This window comes from Typopeltis vanoorti, chromosome 13 (genome assembly GCF_054136105.1).
Source record: "Typopeltis vanoorti isolate ZY-2024b chromosome 13, IOZ_Tvanoo_1.0, whole genome shotgun sequence".
In the NCBI taxonomy this organism is placed as follows: Eukaryota; Metazoa; Arthropoda; class Arachnida; order Uropygi; family Thelyphonidae; genus Typopeltis; species Typopeltis vanoorti.
The window spans coordinates 123,471,247-123,494,978 of NC_143561.1; the positions used below are offsets into that span (position 1 = coordinate 123,471,247).

The 23,732-nt window shown below is 37.5% G+C and overlaps 1 protein-coding gene across 3 annotated transcripts in view; it reads right to left on the reverse strand.

The window, feature by feature from the left end:
* Window positions 1-23,732, reverse strand: part of Tcs4 (Threonyl-carbamoyl synthesis 4) — a 217,885-nt gene that overhangs the window by 15,086 nt on the left and 179,067 nt on the right. For 2 of the 3 annotated variants that reach the window (XR_016549260.1, XR_016549259.1), the window contains exon 9: window positions 7,085-7,296. The gene's annotated coding sequence lies outside the window, so the exon portion shown is untranslated. Of the gene's footprint in view, window positions 1-6,954; window positions 7,297-23,732 lie in introns of those variants that run through there. The other variant, XM_090402940.1, reaches the window with a different exon arrangement.

Genomic DNA, 23,732 nt, shown 5'->3' on the forward strand with positions numbered 1-23,732 from the left:
AGTCCCCTGGCACTGACAGCATTTCTCCAGTTGTCTCGAAGATTTGTGCTCCAGAGGTTATTCCTATTCTGTCACTTTGTGTTCTCTTACTCTGCTAGCATCTACCCTACATCTCAGAAATTAGCCCATTTGCAACCTATTCTCAAAAAGGTTGACAAATTTTTACCATCAAACTACTGCCCAATATCTCTCTCTCTCTCACTTCACTCCTCTCCAAAGTAATGGAGAAAATAATCAATACCCAACTCCTCTGCTACCTCAAATTAATTAACTAATAAATGACTGCCAATGCTATTCACAACAGAGGATCTGCTCAGCTATATATATATCACCCATGGAAAGGTTTAGCATATAAATCCCAAGTGGTTGCACTCGATATCTCCAAGGCTTTTGACAGAGTCTGGTACAAGAGTCTATTAAGTAAGCTCCCATCATTTGGTCTAACCCCTGACTTCTGCAACTGGGTTTGCCAGTTTTCTCACTGGATGCACGGTGGATGGCTACCTGTCTTCTAACTATGCAATTAATGCTAAGGTCCCAAAGATTCTATCCTTTCACCCACCATCAATCCAATACACATTACATTTCTCCTTCTCACTTGGCAAACCTTGCACCAAACAAACTACCATAACTCATACAGCAACAACCAAATACAGTTCTGCCTTATTTCCCACAATAAAGATCCATATTGTTCTCCTGTCCTTACCTTTAACAATACCCAGATCTCCAGACAAGATGATATTTTTCTCCTGGCACAAACACATTACAACCATTGCCTCCTTGGTATCCAACAATTAGGATTCCTCCTTTGCTCAAGGCATTACTTTACCTTTTTGAAGTTTTGTTTTCATATGGTTAGAGACTATAAATTATATATTTAGTTTAATCCTTTATCCAAGTGTAAGCAAACAAACTTTGCACTCGAAATCTCTTCAGGACTGAGGCAACTCGTGGCAAAGGTGGACTGAGTTCTGATCACTTTCTGAAGAGACCTCAATAAAGGTCGAAACTGGTCTGGGTAGTAACCCTTCCCATAATGCATAGCACTATATATGTCCACAAGGAGATGTGCTTTGCATTATGGGATACTTAAGGAAAGTGATCAGAACTCAGTCCACGAGTTGCCCCTTTGTCATGAGTTGCCCCAGTCTTGAAGGCAAACTTTGTTTTCTTACACTTGGATAAAGGATTAAACTAAATATATAATAATTCATTACTTTATCTCTGAACAAATTCACTGCTCACACATCTTGGGTTGTGTCCCCAAGAGCTCCCCAAAAGTACGAGATGCAGTACAGAAGAGAGCAATCAACTGATGACTGATCTCTTAACATCTCTCTCACAGGCATTTAGTATCTACTGCATGTATCTTTTATAAATATTTCCATGATAAATGTTCATCAATAACCCCCCCCCCTACCAAAACTATTGAAATACATGCAGTTGCTACCCCACACTCAAGTTTTTCTTCTGCTGTGCTCTGGAACAATCTGCCCTGCCCTCCCCTCCCCTCCATTCCCAAATCTCTTCCCATATACAGTGGAACCTCGGTTGTCGAACATAATTCGTTCCTAAAGGCTGTTCTCAAACCGATTTGTTTGAAAACTGAAACCATTTTCCCATATGAATTAATCCGTTCCCAAACCGCAGATGATTGCCTATTTAAACCTTTATAACAGCACTATTTCATGCATAAAATCATATACAAAAACAATGAAAATGCATAAAATCTTACACAATAAGATGAAATATAGAAGAAAATTGAACGCCATTTTCATGTTTGGATATGATTTCTTTTTTCACCTCTATCGCAGTTCTAACAACTTTTCTTTTCGCTTTGCTGCTGTCATCCTTCTTCAGCCCCATGGTGGCTTATTAAATAATAATTTATAAAAAAAAACAACAAAACACAAAGAAAATCAAGAAAAGGCACTGCAAATTCGAGCAGGCGTCTGCACTGAGCGAGTGCTATGGCGTAACTGACCCTCTCCCGCTGTAATCTCAGCCCGCGGAGCACCTGGTTGTCGGTTTGCCTGTTCGGGAACCGGTGCGTGTTTTGTTCGAGATGAGAGTCATTCGACAACCGAGGTTCCACTGTATATTGTTACCAAGTAAGCCAACAAACGTATGGGCCCCCAACATAAAAAAAAGTGAAAACTTTTGCCAACTATTTTTCTGTCTCCCACTATTACCAGATCATATCTCTTTTCTGCTGTCATCCTTCTTCAGCCCCATGGTGGCTTATTTAATAATTATTATAAAAAAAAACAAAGAAAATCAAGAAAAGGCACTGCAAATTTATCATCAATATTTATTCCATACATTAAAATATTGGAAAGAAGGAATCACCTTATCTGATTCCTTTCTTCATTTTATTACTGCAGTACCTTATTTTATATATTTTTTTTTCTTTTCACTATTCTATTTAAAATATAATATAATTTTACAGATACATTTGAACAAACTGCATGAAGTTTTTTTAATTAGAATTCAATTTTTAAATGCTATTTTTGTGTAATTTTTTTAAAGTTGTTGTTTGTACATGTGCGCTACTGTAACCTTTGGAATGGCACAGTATGACGTTTGCTATACTTGCACTAATAAACGTAAATATTGCAGATTCATTTAGAATTTCTTAAATAGGTTTTGTACAGATTTTCAATGTAGTTGATAATAGATTGATTGTACTAATTATCTGGATCTGTTTGCTTTAAAAAAATATTTAAAAAAAACAACACTGATATTTTTTCTCCATTCATTTGGGGGGGGGGGGGGGGCATTTTTTTAAAATAGTTTAATTTAAAATATTTCTCATACTGCATTTTGTCTATTCAGGCTAATTTTCTGTTTCTCATTTTTTAAATTTTATTCTAAATCATCTTCATAAAATTTAGTATAATAAAGCGCATTGCCAACAATTTTGTTCAACTAAAACTGTGTTTATATACTCACACAAATTAATTTTCTGGTTCAAAAACTCTCCATACTTGCTTGTGTGTTCATACTGTTTTGGATATTTATTCCAGAATATTAGCTTTATTTCCTAGATTCATTCATTCATCAGCTTTAACTTGAAGATATGCTAAAAAGGTTTCTGTTTTCTCTTGTGCCATTAGTTTAACCTCCTTGGAGTATACCATGGAGTTCATCTCTTAGTTTCATTTTTAACTGTTCTCTCCCCTAGGGCTTCATATGCTACACATTTAATTTTATTTTTAAAGATTTCCCAGCTTTGATTCAGTTCTGCATTTTCATCAAAACTCTTCTTTTATTTCATCATTGATAACAGTGTTTTTAATAATGAAAAGAATTATAAAAACTGAGGAAAACTCACGGAAAAAACACGTTATTAGCATAGAATTTTTGCCTATCATAGGCATCATCAGTACAAGAGTATGGCAATTAAACCACAGACAATTCTAAAAAATGCCACCTGAGTAGCTAATGTAAGATAACTAAAAAAAGGTCAATAATTTTATAGCTTATTAAAATATATATACTTCTCCTCTTTTAACTCATCCTTTAAGCCTACTCTGAACTGATGAAATATAGACCACTCTAGGTAAGACCTTTCATCTTCTGAGACACATTACATCTCTTATCTTAGAATATTCCGATATTCTTGTATTCTTAAATATATTGTATCTCACAATACAGGTGAGGTATTCAGGAACGGTTTTGCCTTACCAACTAATGTAATTTGTTCCTAAGAATAATTAGGAACAAATCTCGTTAAGCTTTACTGCAAATTTAAAATAAGAGTATATTTTCATGATCTTCTCCTGAAAACATTGGATTTACTGCTCTAAAGAACTCGCTGTCTTCAATTACATTAGAATATACTCTAATAATAATATTTGGTTTCCAGATCAAGTGTTGATCAATTTTATTAAACTGAACCAACTAGTTTCGACCCTTTAACTGTTGGCATCTTCAGGGCACTTATAAGTTTAAACAATCTCACAATTATGCGTAACTGCAAACTGACAAAAATTAACTAGCATAGTATCGAACGTGAGTGAAACACGTATCACGTGTACAAGGAACTTTCTGTAGTTTGTATTAAAGTTCTGATTAGGGTTTTCCATATTTCTGGGAGTATTAGGCCTTGATTTCTGTTAAAGTTTTTTCTAATTCCTAAGTTTTTACTTCTTAAACCTCTTTTCAATACTAGACAAGCTAAAAATATTTATTTCAACACATCAATGTTACTCATTCGTGAAAGGTTACATCACACAAGATTTGTGCTTAGTCAAATTGACTCACAATGTTATGAACTGTTCATGGATCTCTCCAATTCTTTAGATGAGGAATGGCAAGTCTTAGATAAAACGATTAATACCAGTTTCACCAAAGTGTTTAACAAAAGCAGACAGACCCAGATTAAGAAATTTAACCACCTTTATACCACCCACAATGAGTCTAAATCTTCTCTACCAGACAACCAGGTTATTCTTAATTTCTCTAACCACATCTTAAAGAAACGTTTCAACTATGCAATAGCTCTTCAACAGATTCCTAAGATAGATTTTATCTGTAGTCTAGAAAAAGGAATCTCATTATTACTGCCTCACACAGCAAATGATCTAAGACTAAAAAGCTGTATAATACTTTCCTCTCCTTATTCCACAAAACAAAACTTCTCATCACTAGATAAAAGAACTATTCATGAATTAAAAAACAACAAAGACATCATAATACTTAAAGCAGATAAAGGAAACAGTACTGTAATACTGAACTCAAAGGACTATGAGGACAAAGTCAATCATCTACTATCTGACTTGTCCGTATACCGTCTTTTAACAAAAGATCCAACATTAAAAAACCACAATGATACCAATGAATTACTATACAATTTATCCGACTGGCCAACAGACTTGATTAAAAAACTAAAATCAATGCATCCTTTAACTCCGAGACTCTATGGCATTCCAAAAGTGCACAAAGATGGTATTCCTTTAGCCCAATAGTTGATGCAATCAACTCTCCTGCTTACTTATTCTCGAAACTCTTACAACAACACATCCACAACTCAGAGAGTTACATTAAAAACTCTGGACATTTTGTGGAAAAGCTAAAAAACATCAACATATCGGATATTGATCTTCTAGCTAGCTTAGATGTCACCTCTCTCTTTACAAATGTTCCTGTAGTGGTGGTCATTGACATCTTAAGTACCTTGTTCCCACAAGATATAACCTGATTGTTTGCTCACTGCCTAAACTCCAACTACTTTTCTTGGAAAAATAAGATCTATCAAATTAACAGGCTTGGCGATGGGGAGCCCACTCTCACCTTCATGTGCTGACCTCTTTATGGAAGACTTAGAAAACAAAATCCTATCCCAAATTATTCCAAAACCTAAAATTTGGTTCAGATATGTGAACGATATCTTCATCGTATGGAACAATAACAAAGATGACCTATATGATTATCTCAAAAAGATCAACTCCTTCCATCATTCTATTAAATTCACTCTGGAACTTGAAAGAGAAAACCAATTACCATTTTTAGACATCTTAATCAAAAAACAAATTGATGGCAGTATAAATCTATCGGTGTACCGACTAATACAGGTCGCTACCTACATTTCAGCTCCTCTTACCACATCTCACATAAACTCAGCATTGTACACATGTTAAAGAAAAGAGCAATTCGCATCACAACAGACGAGACCCTTCAAGAAGAGTTAAAATTTATTTCCAACAATCTGTATGGCTATCAAAGAAGACTAGTCAATAAAGTTCTTTTCTCTGAATCACCACAAAGAGAACAAGAAGATATTCAATATATAAAAACGATTGCAATTCTGTTTGTAAGTGGCATCTCCAACAAGCTCGCCAGCCTCCTCAAACAACACAAAATAAGAGTAACATTTAAACTAATAGAATCTATTTGTAAACTACTAAGATCTCCAAAAGACAACCATCCTTTCTATAAATATGCTGGAGTTTATAATATTCCATGCGCTTGTGGCTCTAGTTACATCGGACAGACTTCGAGAAGCCTCGAAATCAGGCAAAAGAACACATTAGCTATGTCAAAAACAACAGACAGGATGTTTCTGGCCTATCATCTCATTTCTCTACAACTAACCATGTCATCGAGTGGGACAAAAACTGTTCTCCTTACATAGAGGAAGATTACTATTCAAGAATTTTCAAAGCAGCAGCCACAGTCGCCCGTTCTACTGTCAACCTTAACAGAAATCAAGGCCTAATACTCCCAGAAATATGGAAAACCCTAATCAAAACTTTAATACAAACTACAGACAGTCCCTTAGCGACAGCTAGCTAACCTTGTACACGCGATACGTGTTTCACTCACGTTTGATACTATTCTAGTCAGTTGTTTGCAGTTACGCATAATTGTGTAAACTTATAAGTGTCCTGAAGATGCCAACAGTTAAAGTGTGGCGAAACTAGTTGGTTCAGTTTAATAAAAATTGATCAACACTTGATCTCGAAACCAAATATTATTATTATAATACTAATTTATGATCAAGAAAATACCTTCATGATGATTAGAATATACTCTATTTGTATTTAAAAAAATGTATCACAATCAACTTCCATGTCCATTTCTTAGTTAGTAAATGGACACGGAAGTGTTCATTTACTAATATAAATATAAAGATTTTTATACAACACACTGATACTAATCTCAAAACTAATCCAATCCAATTTTTCTAGATTTACTTTCTACTGTGCCATTTCGTTATGATTACTTTACTTATACTCTGTAATTTAACAAATTTATTTGATTTACAACTGTGCGAGTTTGTAAGAATCTTAAACAAGGAACAAAACAGATATTATTTCCCATTACCTCTGATCTTTACTTTTTATCAGTCATGGCTTAAACTTATTACTTAGCATATTATAAATATCTTGCCCCTGCTTTGTCAGATATATGCAGGTTCGTAGTTTTGGTATCAGTGCATTGATGCATCAGTCTCACAAACCAATTTAATTAAATCAAGAAATGTATTTACACTATTTGATCCACATATGAGCATGGATGCAATGAAAATTACAAGTCATTCCTATTCACTAAACATTAAACTTGCCAAGAGTATACTTACTCGATTAACAATAACTTACATACAGCAATACGCTTACTCTTAAAATAGATACTTATTCAGATGCATCAAAAATATTTATGTTAGCACAAAGACATAATGTGAATTGTCCAGAAGTACTTGCATTGAGTTAAACTTCTCATACTTCTTTCATTTAGCGCCGTTTTCTTTGTCATCGATATTCCATTATTCAGCAATGTGGCAACTTGTGCTGACTGAAAGAAAAAAACATGAGCGCTTATATAGTCCCCAACTTCATAGCATGCATGTGCATCACTCAAGATTTCCATATTTGGAAATGCTAACACTTCATGCGATACATTTGATTAACACAGTTTTATATTAAAATTATTACATACAAAGGGACTTGAGAAGTTTTAGTAATTTTACACACAATGACAATTCTATTTATATATTTTTCTTTGGATAAAATTTGTAAAATGAACAGAATACATTATTAATCATGTGAGATTTTACATTATTACACAGTTTCATATAATAGTAGCATTATCTTAGTTCCAGACAATACTACTATTTTAATATTTCAGTAATTAGTCCAACTTCTTTTTGATTTCCTTCTGCACTGTGTGCACGTGTCTATTTACACAATATACAGAGATTTCACAATAGTAAAGTATGGTAAAACTAAGATAGAAAAGGATTAAAATTACATCAAACTGAAAATGTAAAATATCCATCATTTTAAAATCAGATAAATCAACATAAAAGTTTTCAATTTTTACAGAGTGTTTATAAGAATAAACCTTTGGCATGGTAGGAGATTTAGCTTGTACCACTTAAAACACAGGAACTTTGTCCAGGAGCCAATATACTCACCTTTTATTAGTGCATTAATTAGATTTCACTGGCCTCACAGATGTTTTGAACTGTTGATACTCATCAGAGAATAGGCGGAAACCTAAGAGTGCAAAAACACTCTGCTCAGTACCATTCCAGAAAGTTATATTCTTCTTAAATGAACTCTCAGTAGGTATATAAATATAAATTATATTCAGGCCTCTGTGGAGGCAAAAGACTCATCGCTGGAGGTCCTTCCTAGGAAATACAAAGTCTATCATACCACTCTATCAGGCAATACATTCCATGGTTCAACCATTCCTCACCTCTTGCTCACAGTTTCCTTTCGTAACCTCCAGGGATGGACCCTTGTCATCACTTCTTCATGCTGTTCAGCCAAGCGAAAGAACTCCCCAGTGTCAACCCTGTAACCACCTCTCCTTCTTCTATCCACATTCTCTCAGCCAATCCTCATAACTAACATTGTACAGTCCTGAAACCATCTTTGTACCCTTTCCACAGTTAATTTATCCCCTTCAAATCCCGGGCACCAAATCTGTGAACACTGGTCTTAAGTGTGGTCTGATCAGAGTCTTATACAACTGAATGATAACTCTTATCTCTGCAGGTCAGTGTCCTTCTCATTATTGCAGCAATCCTGTGTGTTATCTTCACCACCTTTGCAACATGTCCCCTAAATTTCAAGTTCCTATCAATCATCAATCCAAGATCTCTTGTCTCCCTTACTTCCTCCAATAGAGTATGCAGTGTCCCAAACCTCATTTTGCTCCATTAAACCGACATCCCATTCAATTGCCCATCTGTCTAGCTTATTCAAATCCTCTTGCAGGGTTACCACATCTGCACTATTACTAATAACCCTTCCCAGCTTCACATCATCTACAAACAACTGACTATCCCCTTGCAATTCACTGACAATGCCATTAATATAAAGGTTAAACAGTTTAGGTCCCAGTACTGAGCCCTGTGGGATCCCACTTATAACCCTCTGCATCCTTGAAACTGCCCCCACCATACACAACTCTCTGATACCTATCGGACAGTCAATCCTGAATCCAGTTGACCAACCTGACATCCAGACACGTGTGCTGCAGCTCATGTGGCACCCAGTCAAATGCTTTCACTAAATCCAAGAAAATGGCAGTATATGCCTTTCCCTCATCTACTGCTCTTGTAAACTTTATTATAAAAGGCTAACATATTACTAAAACAAGAGCACCCCTTCACAAGTCCATGTTGACTCTCACAGATAACATTACCCTCATCTGCCCAATGCTGTATACAGTCTCTCACTAATTTCTCTAAGATCTTAACAACTACTGATGACACACAAACTGGCCTATAATTAGACACGTCCAGTCTGCTACCACCCTTATGCAATGGAACTATCTTACCTTCCTTCCATTCCCTGGGGACCTTTCATTGAAAAGCCAGGACAAAGGGGCTGTCAGTTCTTTAGCCCATTCTCTCAAAACTCGTGGTGAAATAACATCCAGAGTACTCTCTCCTCCTGCACTATCTCTCTAGTATTAAAATTTACTCCTCTAGGATGAAATACTCCAATAAAGTGTTCATTGAACAATTCCACTATGTCCTCTGCATCAGTCGCAATCTTCCACAATCATTTCTCCTCTTACTGGCCACATAGCTAAAAAAATTCCCTAGGATTTTCTTTAGATCTTGGGAGCAATTCTCTTCTCATATTCCAGTTTCACCTTCCTTACCATACTAGTCACTCTCCTGGCCTGTGTCTTATTCTCTTCGCCTGTCTCCTTATATCTCTTCCATAGCCTCTTTTTTGCATGCAATTCCTGTTTAATATTGTTTTGCCATCCACTTTACTCCAAATTGTGTCCTCTTCTTCACTCGTGGAATACAGTTTACTATTGCTACTAACAAATATTCCTTCACAATTTCCCAAGCACTAATGATATCCCGTCCCTCCATGAAACTTCACCAAGTTGACGTCTAAGACTATTAAAATCACCTGCCTTATAATTCCACATACGTTCCAGTCTTTTTGATACTCCTGCATGTCTGTTCATCTTCCAAGTCAAAACTACATGTTCACTCTCTCCAATTGGTGGGAGAGATGTCATCTCAGTTATTATCAACTCTTCTGATGCTATGACCAAATCCAAAACTCTTGTTCCCTCTATTACGTGTTGTCTAATTTGTCCCTCAAGAATTCTAGAAATTCCATTTCCTTATTACTACATGCATCTTCCTCTTCCCAATTTATACTGCTGTAGTTGAAATCTACCATAACAATCATTATTCTTGCACTTGCCAAGCTCAACTGTCTAAACATCCTCTGTGCTCCTTGGTCTGCAGTAACATCCCACTAAATATCCTGTTCTCCCCACCTCTACCTCACACCCTATGCTTTCAAAATCCTTAGTGTCACTGCCTTCCAAAGCCTCCACTCTTAGAGGACATAAGTCGTTACTTATCATAAGCAGTACTCCACCACCACCACGCTTTCCCTTCCTATCCTGCCTAAAAATGCTGTACCTTGCTACTTCTATTCCTGATATTATATCCTCTTCTGTCAACCATGTCTCAGTGATCCCAATAATCTTTGGCCAGGCTGATGCTATCAGCGCCATCAATTCCTCTCCTTTATTCCATATACCCCTGGCGCATAAAAATGCCATTGTTTCTAGACTCTACTGAGCTCAGCGTTACATGATGTCATCCCTATTCCCACAAGAGGCCACCCCTGCTACCATCCACCCTGTGACGCACCGACTCATTCAGAACAGCAATCTCTCCAGATGCCTACATCTATCCTCATTCAAATCCAAGTGGTCTCTCACATACAATTCCTCTCTGTCCTCAAACCCCCTCCAAGCATCCACATATTCCAATCCTCTCTTCTGACACATTCTAGCTATTATGTTATTCAATATTACTGCTCTTCTGCTCAGCTCTTCACTATCATACCTATGCAACACACACACACTATCTTTGCTCTCTTTGTCTTCTTTCGCACAACCTCAGCAAGAATCTCATATCTCTTGCTGCCCAATTTACATTACCTGTCAAGTCATTTGTTCCTAAATTAACAATTATCTCATTCCTCCAGGCAAACACTCCTCACATATCCTATCTTGAACCCCACGGATCATTGAGTCCCCCATACATTACACTTCTCACCACCCTGTTCCTCGATTGCTCACATGCTTCTCTCTCTCCTCTAACACTTTCTGTATTCCCCTCCTTACCTGCCTTTCTGACATCACTCTATCCCTGGTTCCAGTGCTCTCTTGCATTCCTCTCATTCCCGATTAACAATTTTTCTTTGTCGTCGATATTCATGATCCTTCAAATTCCATTATTCAGTGTGCCAAAACAAAAGATTAGGTGTGGCAGCATTATTGGGTAATGCAGCAAAGCAACTCCTATACCAAACTTTTATCTTTAATTTATTTGATTTGAGAGCCATAATGGATATTCATCATCAAATTCCTGACATATACCCTTATGGTGTGTGCTGGATCTTATGATGATAGTACTACATAAAAAGTTACATCATTACTAACTGCTTGTCGACATTCCAATATTATCATCATCATCAAATTCCTGATATATACCTCAATGGGTGTACAGGATATGAGTACTACATGAAAAATTTGCATCATTACTAACTTCCTATCTACGATTTTCCTCCAAATCAGTCTGTTACCTGTCAAGATTCCAAGATCGTGAGATCTTATATTTCTATCTTCTAAGGCACTTTTTACCGTATCAATCCACCTATATCTTGGTCTTCCTCTGGGTGTTTTTCCTTGCCAACCTGGCAGAAAACACTTGTTTTGCTAATCTTTCCTCTCCCATTCAGTTCAGGGGGTATGTCCGTTTTTAATGATATTGCCATTGATGCTATCTGTTGAGTGCTTTCTACCACCATGCTGTTACTGCTTCTTTAATTTAGCAATCTTTCAAAGTAATTACTCCATACATCAAGAATATCCTGCCACATTCTTAATATTTATTTTCTATGTTCTTACCAAAGTCTTCCCACGATTGTGTTTAGCTTTCTCACATTTGTGTCTGTATTCTCTAAGAGCACAAGCTAACTTATTTGCCAGGAACTTTCGATATGCTTTCTTCTTTTCTTTCACTGCCTCTTTAACTTCCTGTGTCCACCAGGAAGTTCTGATTTTTCTATCCTTACAGACAACCTCAGCAAATGCATCAATCAGGATTTTCTTCAAGGCTTGCCACTGAATCTCCAAGGTTTGTTTCCGGTTCTCAAACTCTTTCAATTTTTCTTCAATAATCTTTGTGTATTTTAGTCTACAGCTCACATCCGAGAGCTGCTCAACTTTCTTACATGTTATTCTTTTCAATACGAAATTCAATTTATCCTGCTCAAGACTAAATAATAATCAATTTCAAATCCTCTGATGTCCTGCACCAGGGAGAAAACATCACTATCAACAATAACGTAGTCAATGAGACTTTTTCTTATTTCTTGCATCTTCTCTCCATGTGAATTTGTGTACATTTTTATTTTAAACATGGATCAGTTATCACCATGTTTGAACATGGTGATAATTGGTCCATGTCCTGAGCAGAAATCTCGCAGGTACTTACCATTATTATTACCATCACATTTAGCTTTATTCCTTTTTTTATAGATGGGTAATTTGCTCTTTTCTCTTAATTTTCCTAAAACATTCTTATGTGTAGAATAATTTTTTTTTCTACTGTTTAGGTCTCCAATAAGGACCAACTTTTCCTTTTTGTTGTTGTATCGGCTGTCTTCTCTAATGCCTCAAAAAATTCTTCCACTTCTTCTTTAATAGAACCTTCCGTGGAACATAAGCACAAATAAGTCCTATTCTCCAGTTTCCCATTCTAATATTAGCCTACATCATTCTACTTGATATTGGCAGTTATTCAAGAAGATTATCCTCATATTTAGTGTTTAATATTATAGCTACTCCTTTTCCCTGATTGTTATTTCCTGAAGATAAACCTTGTATTTGTTTCTTAGAAAGATCTCACCTGTTTTTGTCATCTTTGTAATACCTATTTATGTCACTCTGGTACTTACCCAATTCTTCTGATGGTGCTGATGTTCAGTTAAGATTTGTTCCAGTAGCTGACTGATAATTAATGTTTAATATCTTAATTATATTATAACCTTGCCAAAAGTTATAGGCATTAGTGGGACTTGGCCAACAGCAGAATGCGATGGAATTAGTATTTTCAGGTCGGATGGAGTGGGGTACAGCTGATGATAGCAGCTGAATTGCATGTGAACTGAAAGCCAAAAAGAAAATTGTAAGAATAATCAAGAGAGAATGAGTGTAAGCAAATAATTATTTATGGTGATTCTATGTTAAGGGTAGTTGTTCTTTATGCAAGCACTACAAAATCTTGTTTCCCTGGTGTGAAAATTAGTAATGCTGTCAGAATGAAGAAAGAGAATGTGAAAAAATTAATTGTTTTGACTGTAACTATTAATGACATGAGAGGTGAGAAACAGTTGAGAAGTATTGTGGAAGTGAAGCTTGGTGAAGAACAAGCTGGATTCAGGAGAAATAGAGGCTGTCATGATCAGATTTTCATTTTACGATAAACTGTTGAGAAATCATGGGAATATAATAAATATCTGCATATAATTACTTAAGTATAAAGAGCTAATAAGCTTCATTTCTTAATTTAAGTAATCTGCATTTAAGTTTTTAGATCTGGAAAAGGCATATGACAAGGTGCCAATAGAGAAGCTATTCAAAACGCTACAATTGTATGGTGTCAGTGGGACATCATATCAAGCAATACTTAGTCTTTATTTGTAAGTCAGCAGTTAGAATTGAAGGAAGTACAGGAAGATGGTTTAATGTTAAATCTAGTGTCAGACAAGGATGTACATTATCCCCTCTGTAATTCATTATCTATATGGATCATATTATGAAGGAAAGTGGTATCAAAATTGGAGATGTTAATGTCAGCTCTTTGCTTTATGAGATGATGTTATACTTCTAATTAAATCTGCTACAAGTTAAAACCTGACTAAAGTGAATAACTGTTATAATAGATATGGTATGAAGGTCAGCAATAACAAGACAATGAAAATAGGTAGAAACTTTGAAAATATCAAACTTACAGAACAAGAAAAACATTTCAGCCACTTAGGCATGATTTTTAGTGAAGATGGTAAATTAAATATGGAAATAGACAACAGAATCAACAAAGATGGTATGGTAGGAAGTCAATTGAATAAATTCATATGGAATAAGAGAGAAATTAGTCGGAACACTAAATTAGCTGTATACAAGACAGTGTTCAAACCAGTTTTAACTTATGGATCTGAGAGCTGGGTCAGAAATAAAACACTTGACCAAAGACTAGAAACTGCAGATATGAGAGTCCAGAAAGATTAGGGGTGTGAGCAGATGGCATCAATGGCAATATCATATTAAAAACAAGGATATTAGGAAAGAACTTGACATTGTCAGCATTCAGGAATGTGTTAGCAGAACTAATCTCAGATGGTATGGTCACAGTCGGCCTGGTTGACCGAGTGGTTAGCGTATCTGCCCTCCAACTAAAGATTGTAGGGTTCGAATCCCACCTTGGGCATGAATGTTTGTGATTGTCTGAAAATATTAGTGGATGGAGTTGGTGAATTGAGTTCCCTCTCTTGATGGGCCTTTGGATGTGTCATATAATAATAATAAACAGAATGGGAGAGGAAAGATTAGCAAAATAAGTGTTCTCTTCCAGGTTGGCAGGAAAAAGACCCATCTTCTAAGTCTTAGAAGATAGAAATATAAGATCTGATAATGTTGACGTCTTGATAGGTAACAGATTGATTTGGAGGAAAATTGTAGACAGGAAGTTAGTACCTGTACAGGTCAGGAATTTGATGATGATGAGGGAGGATGTCGAAGAAGAAGGCAAAAATGAAGAGCAATGATGGCTAGTGAATAATGACGTTTATAGACCTATTGGACTGAGTTTGATCGATGGAAAGATTTGTACAGTGCTGATGGACTGCACTTAGATGGATTCGGAGTTTGGTGTCTGTTAAAGAACTGCGTGAATGAACAAAAAAAAATATGCTGAATCTAATATGTAAGGTAGCCAATTTAGAATGTAAGGACAATTGAGGAATTAAGCATCACGCATAAGAGGGAACAGTTTTTTGGTGAGGTTGCACTAACAAATGCTAAAGTTATAGGCATTAGTGTGACTTGGCTAACAGCATATGACATAGTTACAGGAATAGAATGTGATGGATTTAGTATTTTCAGAGAGGACAGGGATAGGGTGCTGCTGATGACTGCAGCCATAAATTATGGTAGATATTTTATTAATAGTTTGGGTGTCCCACAGTGAGTCTTGGAATTCCATGAAGGTGTCTATTAGATATTATTATTTTATTAATCTCACCAAATTGAAGTGTTCTAGGCTCTATTTTTTGTTATGATATTCACAACATAAATTGAGAAATGCTCTACTGTTCTTAGATGCAGTCATTGTTACTTTTCATCAGGAAGGAAATTCCTGCTCTCATTCTGTTTACTAAAAAGTGCATAAGCTGTTTTCAGAACCCTTTAACTGGCATTATATAATGACCTCAGATGAGTTTTATAATTATTCTTAGTTTGAGATCATCTTTGAAGTATGTTTCTAATAATCTTCAAAATGCAGTAATATAAGAGAAAGATACACCTCTCATTGGCATTGTGTGTCACTCAAGAACAATATAAACCTTTGTCCTGTCTTGAATCTTTTACAAACTGATTTTCAATTACATGCAATGAAGAAAGCGTATAGAATTATACATTTTCTTCCTCCAAGCGATTACCTGGTTAAAGCATCTGAAATATAATAAGGACCAGGGTAACTTGTATATAGAAGCTAAAGACTTCATATTACTTGCCTTAGTATCCCATAATACAAAGCACATATCCTTATGGGTATGTATAATGCTATGCATTATGGGAAGGGTCACTACCCAGACTGGGTTTTGACCTTTAATGAGGTCTCGTCAGCGGGAGCCAGACCCTTTCCATAATGCATAGCATTATACATATACATACCAGTCAGAAGCATTCCAGAAAAGATGTGTACTGGTGATGAATCATCTGTTCAAGAAGACAATCCATTATTGATAATGAATTATGTGCCACTGTTGAAAATAATTCACGATTAACATTTCAAGAACTTGCACAAATGTTTAACATGAGTGGTGAAACAATTCATTTAGCATCAACTGGGAAAATCATTGAAGCTAAGCAAATGGGTCCCACATGCATTACCAGATGACAATAAACTCCAAAGGCTATCAATTTGTTCTCCACTTCTTTCGCATCATAAAAACGAGATTTGGATTACTTGCTCACTTGATGAATGATTCAGTATCACACACTTCAAATGCACTGCTTCGTTCCCAGAAGACTATGCTTTGTGTGTGTGTGTGTGTTGTGGACTGGAGCCAGTATTATCCACTATGAGTTTCTTGATGTAGGTCAAATAATTACTGCTGAGATCTGCAGGATGCATTACTCTAGAAACAGCCAGCACTAGTTAATCTGAAGAGGGTGCTACTCTTACAGGACAATGCAAAACTTGCCAGTGAGAGATTTGTGCTTTAGGATGGGAGATACCTCAACCTCTATATTCTCCAAGTGATTATCACCTTTTTTTAGCACTGGACAGTTCCACAATGCAGTGGAAGTTGCTAAGTTTATTACTTTTAGAGACAAAACATTTTATAAAAGTGGAATTTACAAACTTGTATCTCGTTGGGAAGATGCTTATTTTAATGAAAATTATTTGCAGTTTAAATTTTATCATGAAAAACCGCACACATTTTTTTGGTTACCTGATAAATGATATATCATGTGGACTGACTGGGGATCTTCAGTTATTTGCAGATTCCACCCCCCCCCCCCCCCACCCCCCCCCCCCCCCACCCCCCCCCCCCCCCACCCCCCCCCCCCCCCACCCCCCCCCCCCCCCACCCCCCCCCCCCCCCACCCCCCCCCCCCCCCACCCCCCCCCCCCCCCACCCCCCCCCCCCCCCACCCCCCCCCCCCCCCACCCCCCCCCCCCCCCACCCCCCCCCCCCCCCACCCCCCCCCCCCCCCACCCCCCCCCCCCCCCACCCCCCCCCCCCCCCACCCCCCCCCCCCCCCACCCCCCCCCCCCCCCACCCCCCCCCCCCCCCACCCCCCCCCCCCCCCACCCCCCCCCCCCCCCACCCCCCCCCCCCCCCACCCCCCCCCCCCCCCACCCCCCCCCCCCCCCACCCCCCCCCCCCCCCACCCCCCCCCCCCCCCACCCCCCCCCCCCCCCACCCCCCCCCCCCCCCACCCCCCCCCCCCCCCACCCCCCCCCCCCCCCACCCCCCCCCCCCCCCACCCCCCCCCCCCCCCAAAGTAAAGGTGTTAGAGCTGGGTTCTTTACTTTTAGAGTAGTGAATGAGTGGAATGCACTCCCTGAGTCTGTAGTGGATGCTGTGACAGTGAATGAGTTTAAGGCGAGGTATGATAGATACTGTATGAATGTCAAATAGTTGTGATGAATATGATTTGGGGCCTCCCTCGATGAGTCTAATGACTCCCTGGAGTTGCCCGTAATAATAGTAATAATAGTAATAGTAATAATAAAAAGACAAAGACAATGAAAATAGGCTGAATCATTGAAAATGTCAACTGTGTTCTGAATGGAGAACCTGTGGAACAAGTAAAACATTTCAGCTATTTCGGCACGATTTTTACTGAAGATGGTAAATTAAATATAGAAATAGACAACAGAATCAGCAAAGCTGGTATGGTGGGAAGTCAATTGAATAAATTCATATGGAATAAGAGAGAAATCAGTCAGAACACTAAATTAGCTGTGTACAAGACAGTGTTCAAACCAGTTTTAACTTATGGATCTGAGAGCTGGGTCAGAAGTAAAACACTTGACCAAAGACCACAGATATGAGAGTCCGGAGAAAGATTATAGGCATGAACAGATGGCATCAATGGCAGTATCATATTAAAAACGAGGATATTAGGAAAGAACTTGACATTGTCAGCATCCAGGAATGCGTTAGCAGAGCTAATCTTAGGTGGTATGGTCACTTAAACAGAATGGGCGAGGAAAGATTAGCAAAACAAGTATTCTCTGCCAGGTTGGCAGGAAAACGACTCAGAGGAAGACCAAGATATAGGTGGATTGATACGGTACAAAATGCTTTAGACGATAGAAATATAAGATCTGATAATGTTGGAGTCTTGACAAGTAACAGACTAATTTGGAGGAAAATTGTAGATCGGAAATTAATAATAATGTAATTTTTTTCATGTAGTACTATCATATCCTGTACACCCCTTGAAGGCACTTGGCAGGAATTTGATGATGATGAGTTGCCAAACTTCAACCATCTTTCTCTAATCCAGAGTAATTTAATAATAAGGTGAGACACCTTTTAGCAACTCATACAGGTGAACATGACTTCTCCATTACTTCCTTAGTATCAAAACCTCTGGGTCTGGCTCCCACTGACGAGACCTCAATAAAAGTTTGGGTAATGGCCCTTCCCTTAATGCAATGTTTCTCAAAGTGTGGTACGCATATCCCCAGGAGATACATGGCAATTTTCAGCTTGCATAATTAAAGGAGTCATTATATTTTTCAACAAACCGTGCAATTAGAGACAACAGGCATAAAACGGCACTAACTAATGAATCACATACCCTCTCCAACAGAAACTGCTGTATAACCAAGCAAAACCATATGTTGCCGGTGGAACATATGGTTTTGCTTGATTCCCCCCCCCCCCCCCGTCGTTAACGTGTTAAAACTAAGAAATATATAGTGAATGTGTTTCAGATATTATGGAATTCGATTGAAGGGAATTAGCATTTCAACTCAACTGTTGAAAGGCTAATTTGTCTTTGGTTCGTGCGATCTTTTGTTAATACCACACCAATCATATGCAGTTCTTCGCTGCTCTACATATCTCAAGTCTTTGTAAATAAATTACTGGTAATTTTTGCTTGAAATAATGGGAAAGAAGATGATGCTATTTGGGTAGCTGACTTTGATGATGCACACAAAGAAACTGTTCTCGATGCCAAAAGTAGTGATAGCGAGTAGGAGCTTCTTGGTAAGTCGCACCATTTTCAGTTTTTTTCTGAAAACTTTAGTTTCCGGAAATTTCCGCACGTATCTTGCAAAACGCTTTTTTAGCTTTAATTTGGGGAAAAAAGTTAGAATTATATTCGAGTGAATACAGTATTTTTTTTTTAGCTTTCAAATTCTTACGTATGGATCATTGGTTAAATATTGGATTTATAAAACCCCCAAAAGAAAGCCATATAGCAAATACAAGTAGCTGTAAGCAACAAGAAAATGTTGATATTGTAAGTGAAGGGTTCTGTGGATTAGAAGTTCACATGGTATATTCCGGTAATTGGACCACATTTTTTAATAGGCTATATAAAACACAATGAATTAATAAAAGACCTGACAAGTTTTGTAAGTCATTTACTTACATCTTCAGGGGTAACGGGTAACTTAAAGTTTAAAACACAAAGAAAAGAGAAATTATTAGTAATAGTTCATGCTATGCAGTTGTAGCCGTCTGACTATTCATAAAATTAAAAATCAGAATGCAGATTCAAAGCAGCGCTGAAATTTAAACAATGCTGGATGATGCCACGTTCATAATGTCCGAGGTCTGACTGAGGTATATTTTTTATTAAAGCTGACCAAACTTGGTGGAGGATTAATCCTTGATTTTTATTGCATTGTGTTGGTATTTTAAGCATGTTTGCAGCTTCTTTAAATTTCCTTATGTAACGTTCATATTGCATCTGGATCAAATGAAACTGATAAGAGTGTGTCATCTGACATCTCTAGAAAACCAAAATTTAAAAATAAATAATTTTTTGTTTATGTGAACATATAAATTCAAATAAAATAGATATTTAATTTTAATTAATTTATTTATTTTTTAATTAATTAGGGGGTACTTGGTAATAATGAAAATTTAGGAAGGGGTATGCGAATATCTGAAGTTTGAGAAACACTGCCTTAATGCATAGCATTATACATGCCTGCAAGGAGATGTGTTTTGCATAGAGATACTAAGACAAGTGATGAGAGCTTAGTCCATCTTCACCACGAGTTGCCTCAGTCCTGAAAATACTTCAGGCACAAACTTTGTTTGCTTACACTTGGATAAAGGATTAAACTAAATTTATTAGTCTAACCAAGTGGGAAAAAACTTCCAACATGTGCCTTGTACTGTTCGTGTGCGTGCAGGTCACCTTTCCTCCTTAAATTCCCTCCACAATTGTTTCTTTTTTTTGTAGTTCAAGCTTAACGGTGTTATTCATCCATTTAACTCCCACTTGATTTACTCTCCTGACTCAACGTATGCAGTCAGCCATTAAGTTCCTCAAATACTCCTTTACCATTTCCTATGCACTATCAACATCCAGCTTTTGCAGTTACATGCCAAGGCATTAATCCAAGCAATCTAGTACGCTTGTCATACTTACCACCCAGTAATTCCATCCTGGTAATTAATTAATATCCTGTCTTAATGGAAAATTCAACACTCATTTAGCCACCTCCCAGGTCGAAACCATATACTCACTCTCACCAATTGGTGGCAACGTGGTCATATTCGTTATAATCAAATTCTCATATGCAATTACTAGATCGAGCACTCTCGAACCCCTAGTATATTCCATTAAATGCGGCCTCAGGTAATTATCCCTTAGTAATTGCATAAAATTCATTTCCTTCCTCACGTGTGTCCTCTCCTCCTCCTCACAATCAATGTTACCATAGTTGAAATCCCCCCCCCATTATAAACCTGTCCTCCATCCATTGAATTTATTTGCCTATGCATATTATCTCCATCATCTATTCCATCTCCTGGTCTATAGCAGCAACTGTATAATTTGTTCTGCTGGCCTCAATCTCACACCAAATAGCCTCAAATGTGCTATTTTCACTATCCTGCAGTCGAACTTCTATTCTCTTTGGCTGCAGTTAATCGGCTTTCATCAATAACACTCCTCTCCCCATTCTTTTCTCTCTCTCCTGAATACACTATACCCTTCACATTCTATCCCAGTAACTGTATCATCTTCTGTTAGCCATGTCTCACTAATGCCAATAACCTCTGGCTGGGATGAGCCAACCAAGGCCAAAAATTTCTCCTGCTTGTTCCTAATGCTTCTGGCATTAGTGTACATAAAGTGCAAAAACGCCCTAGTTCCATCCCTATCTTGACACCCTATCGCATTCTGGTTTAACACCTTATCCCGCTCAAGCTCCCTCCCTCCCCACTAGAAGTCCACCTTCACTTCATTCAACAAGTTTTCCAGTCTCCAAACACCAAATCCATTCAGATGCAAACCATTCTTCTTGTGTTAGTCCTTTCACCTGTCAAACTCACTCCACACATCCACAAACCTCACACCACTCCTCCTGCATAACCTAATCCCTCCTTCTCGATTCTACTCAGTCATACCACAGCAACAGACTCACTGTCTTAACTCTCCCACTCTTTTTGTTTGCTACTTCCAGTAATTCTTTCAAGTCCTCTCTCATACCATTTTTTTCTCCTTTAAAATCATTCATTCCAACTACTACAATCATTTCTTTCACCCATATCCTTTTGTGCTCTAATTATCTTACAAATTCATATCATCATCATCAAATTCCTGAAATGTACCATCAAGGGGTGTACAGGATATGACAGTACTACATGAAAAAATTACATCATTACTAACTTCCTATCTACAATTTTCCTCCAAATCAGTCTGTTACTTGTCAAGACTCCAACATTATCAGATTTTATATTTCTATCGTCTAAGGCACTTTGTACCGTATCAATCCACCTATATCTTGGTCTTCCTCTGGGTCGTTTTCCTGCCAACCTGGCAGAGAACACTTGTTTTGCTAATCTTTCCTCTCCCATTCTATTTAAGTGACCATACCACCTGAGATTAGCTCTGCTAACGCATTCCTTGATGCTGACAATGTCAAGTTCTTTCCTAATATCCTCATTTTTAATATGATATTGCCATTGATGCCATCTGTTCATGCCTATAATCTTTCTCAGGACTCTCATATCTGCAGTCTCTAGTCTTTGGTCAAGTGTTTTACTTCTGACCCAGCTCTCAGATCCATAAGTTAAAACTGGTTTGAACACTGTCTTGTACACAGCTAATTTAGTGTTCCGACTAATTTCTCTCTTATTCCATATGAATTTATTCAATTGACTTCCTACCATACCATCTTTGTTGATTCTGTTGTCTATTTCTATATTAAATTTACCATCTTCAGTAAAAATCGTGCCTAAGTAGCTGAAATGTTTTACTTGTTCCACAGGTTCTCCATTCAGAACACAGTTGACATTTTCAATGATTCAGCCTATTTTCATTGTCTTTGTCTTTTTATTGCTGACCTTCATACCATATCTATTACAACAGCTATTCAATTTAGTCAGAGAATCTTGCAGACTTCTAAATGATTTATTTAGAAGTATAACATCATCCGCATAAAGCAAAGAGCTGACATTAACATCTCCAATTCTGATATCATGTTTAATACCACTTTCCTTCATAATGTGATCCATATAGATAATGAATAACAGAGGGGATAATGTACATCCTTGTCTCACACCAGATTTAACATTAAACATTCTAACTGCTGACTTACAACTCAAATTAAGACTAAGTATTGCTTGATATAATGCCCCATTGACACCATATAACTGCAGCGTATTGAATAGCTTCTCTCTTGGCACCTTGTCATATGCCTTTTCCAAATCGACAAAACTTAAATACAGATCTTTGTTGTATTCCCATGCTTTCTCGACTATTTGTCGTAAAGTGAAGATCTGATCCTGACAGCCTCTATTTGGCCTGAATCCAGCTTGTTCTTCACCAAGCTTTTCTTTCACAATTCTTCTGAACCATTTCTCAAGTATACTTGCATAGATCTTGCCAGGAACACTCAGTAGGGAAATACCTCTGTAATTCTCATATTCAGTTTTATTTCCCTTTTTATATATGGGTACTATGAGAGCTCTACTCCAATCATCAGGAATTCGTCCCTCTGTCCAGGCTTTCTGAACTATGCAGTGCAGCCACTGTAACACTACCAGTACCACTAAGTAAGAATAAGACTGAGAGTACACTAAGTAAGACTAAGAGTACCACAGTAAATACCACCATACTTCAGCATTTCTGGTCGAATATCATCTACTCCTGCTGCCTTTCCACATTTCAAGCCTTTGATCCCTTTTTCTACTTAAAGTATGGATATGTATTCCTGACTGCATGCCTGGTCAGTGTTTTTTATCACTGTGCTGTCATCACTGCTTGTTTCATTTAGCAGTTTTTCAAAGTAATTACTCTATACTTCAAGGATATCTTTTTCTCCTGTTTTCATGTCACTTTTATCATCTCTAACTCCTTTTACAGCATTCTTTCCTCCATGCCTAAGCTTCTTCAACAACCTCCAGAATATTTTGCCACCTTCTTGATATTTATTTTCTATATTCTTGCCAAAGTCCTCCCATGACTTTTGTTTACACACTGTTTTACACACTGTTTAGCTTTCTTACATTTGTCTCTGTATTCTGTAAGAGCAAAAGCTGACTTATTTGCCAGGAACTTTTGATATGCTTTCTTCTTTTCCTTCACTGCCTCTTTAACTTCTTGTGTCCACCAGGGAGTTCTGATTTTTTTATCCTTGCACACAACCTCACCACATGCCTCTCTGGCAGAATCAATCAATGTTTTCTTCAGAGTTTCCCACTGAATCTCCAAGGTTTGATTCCTGTTCT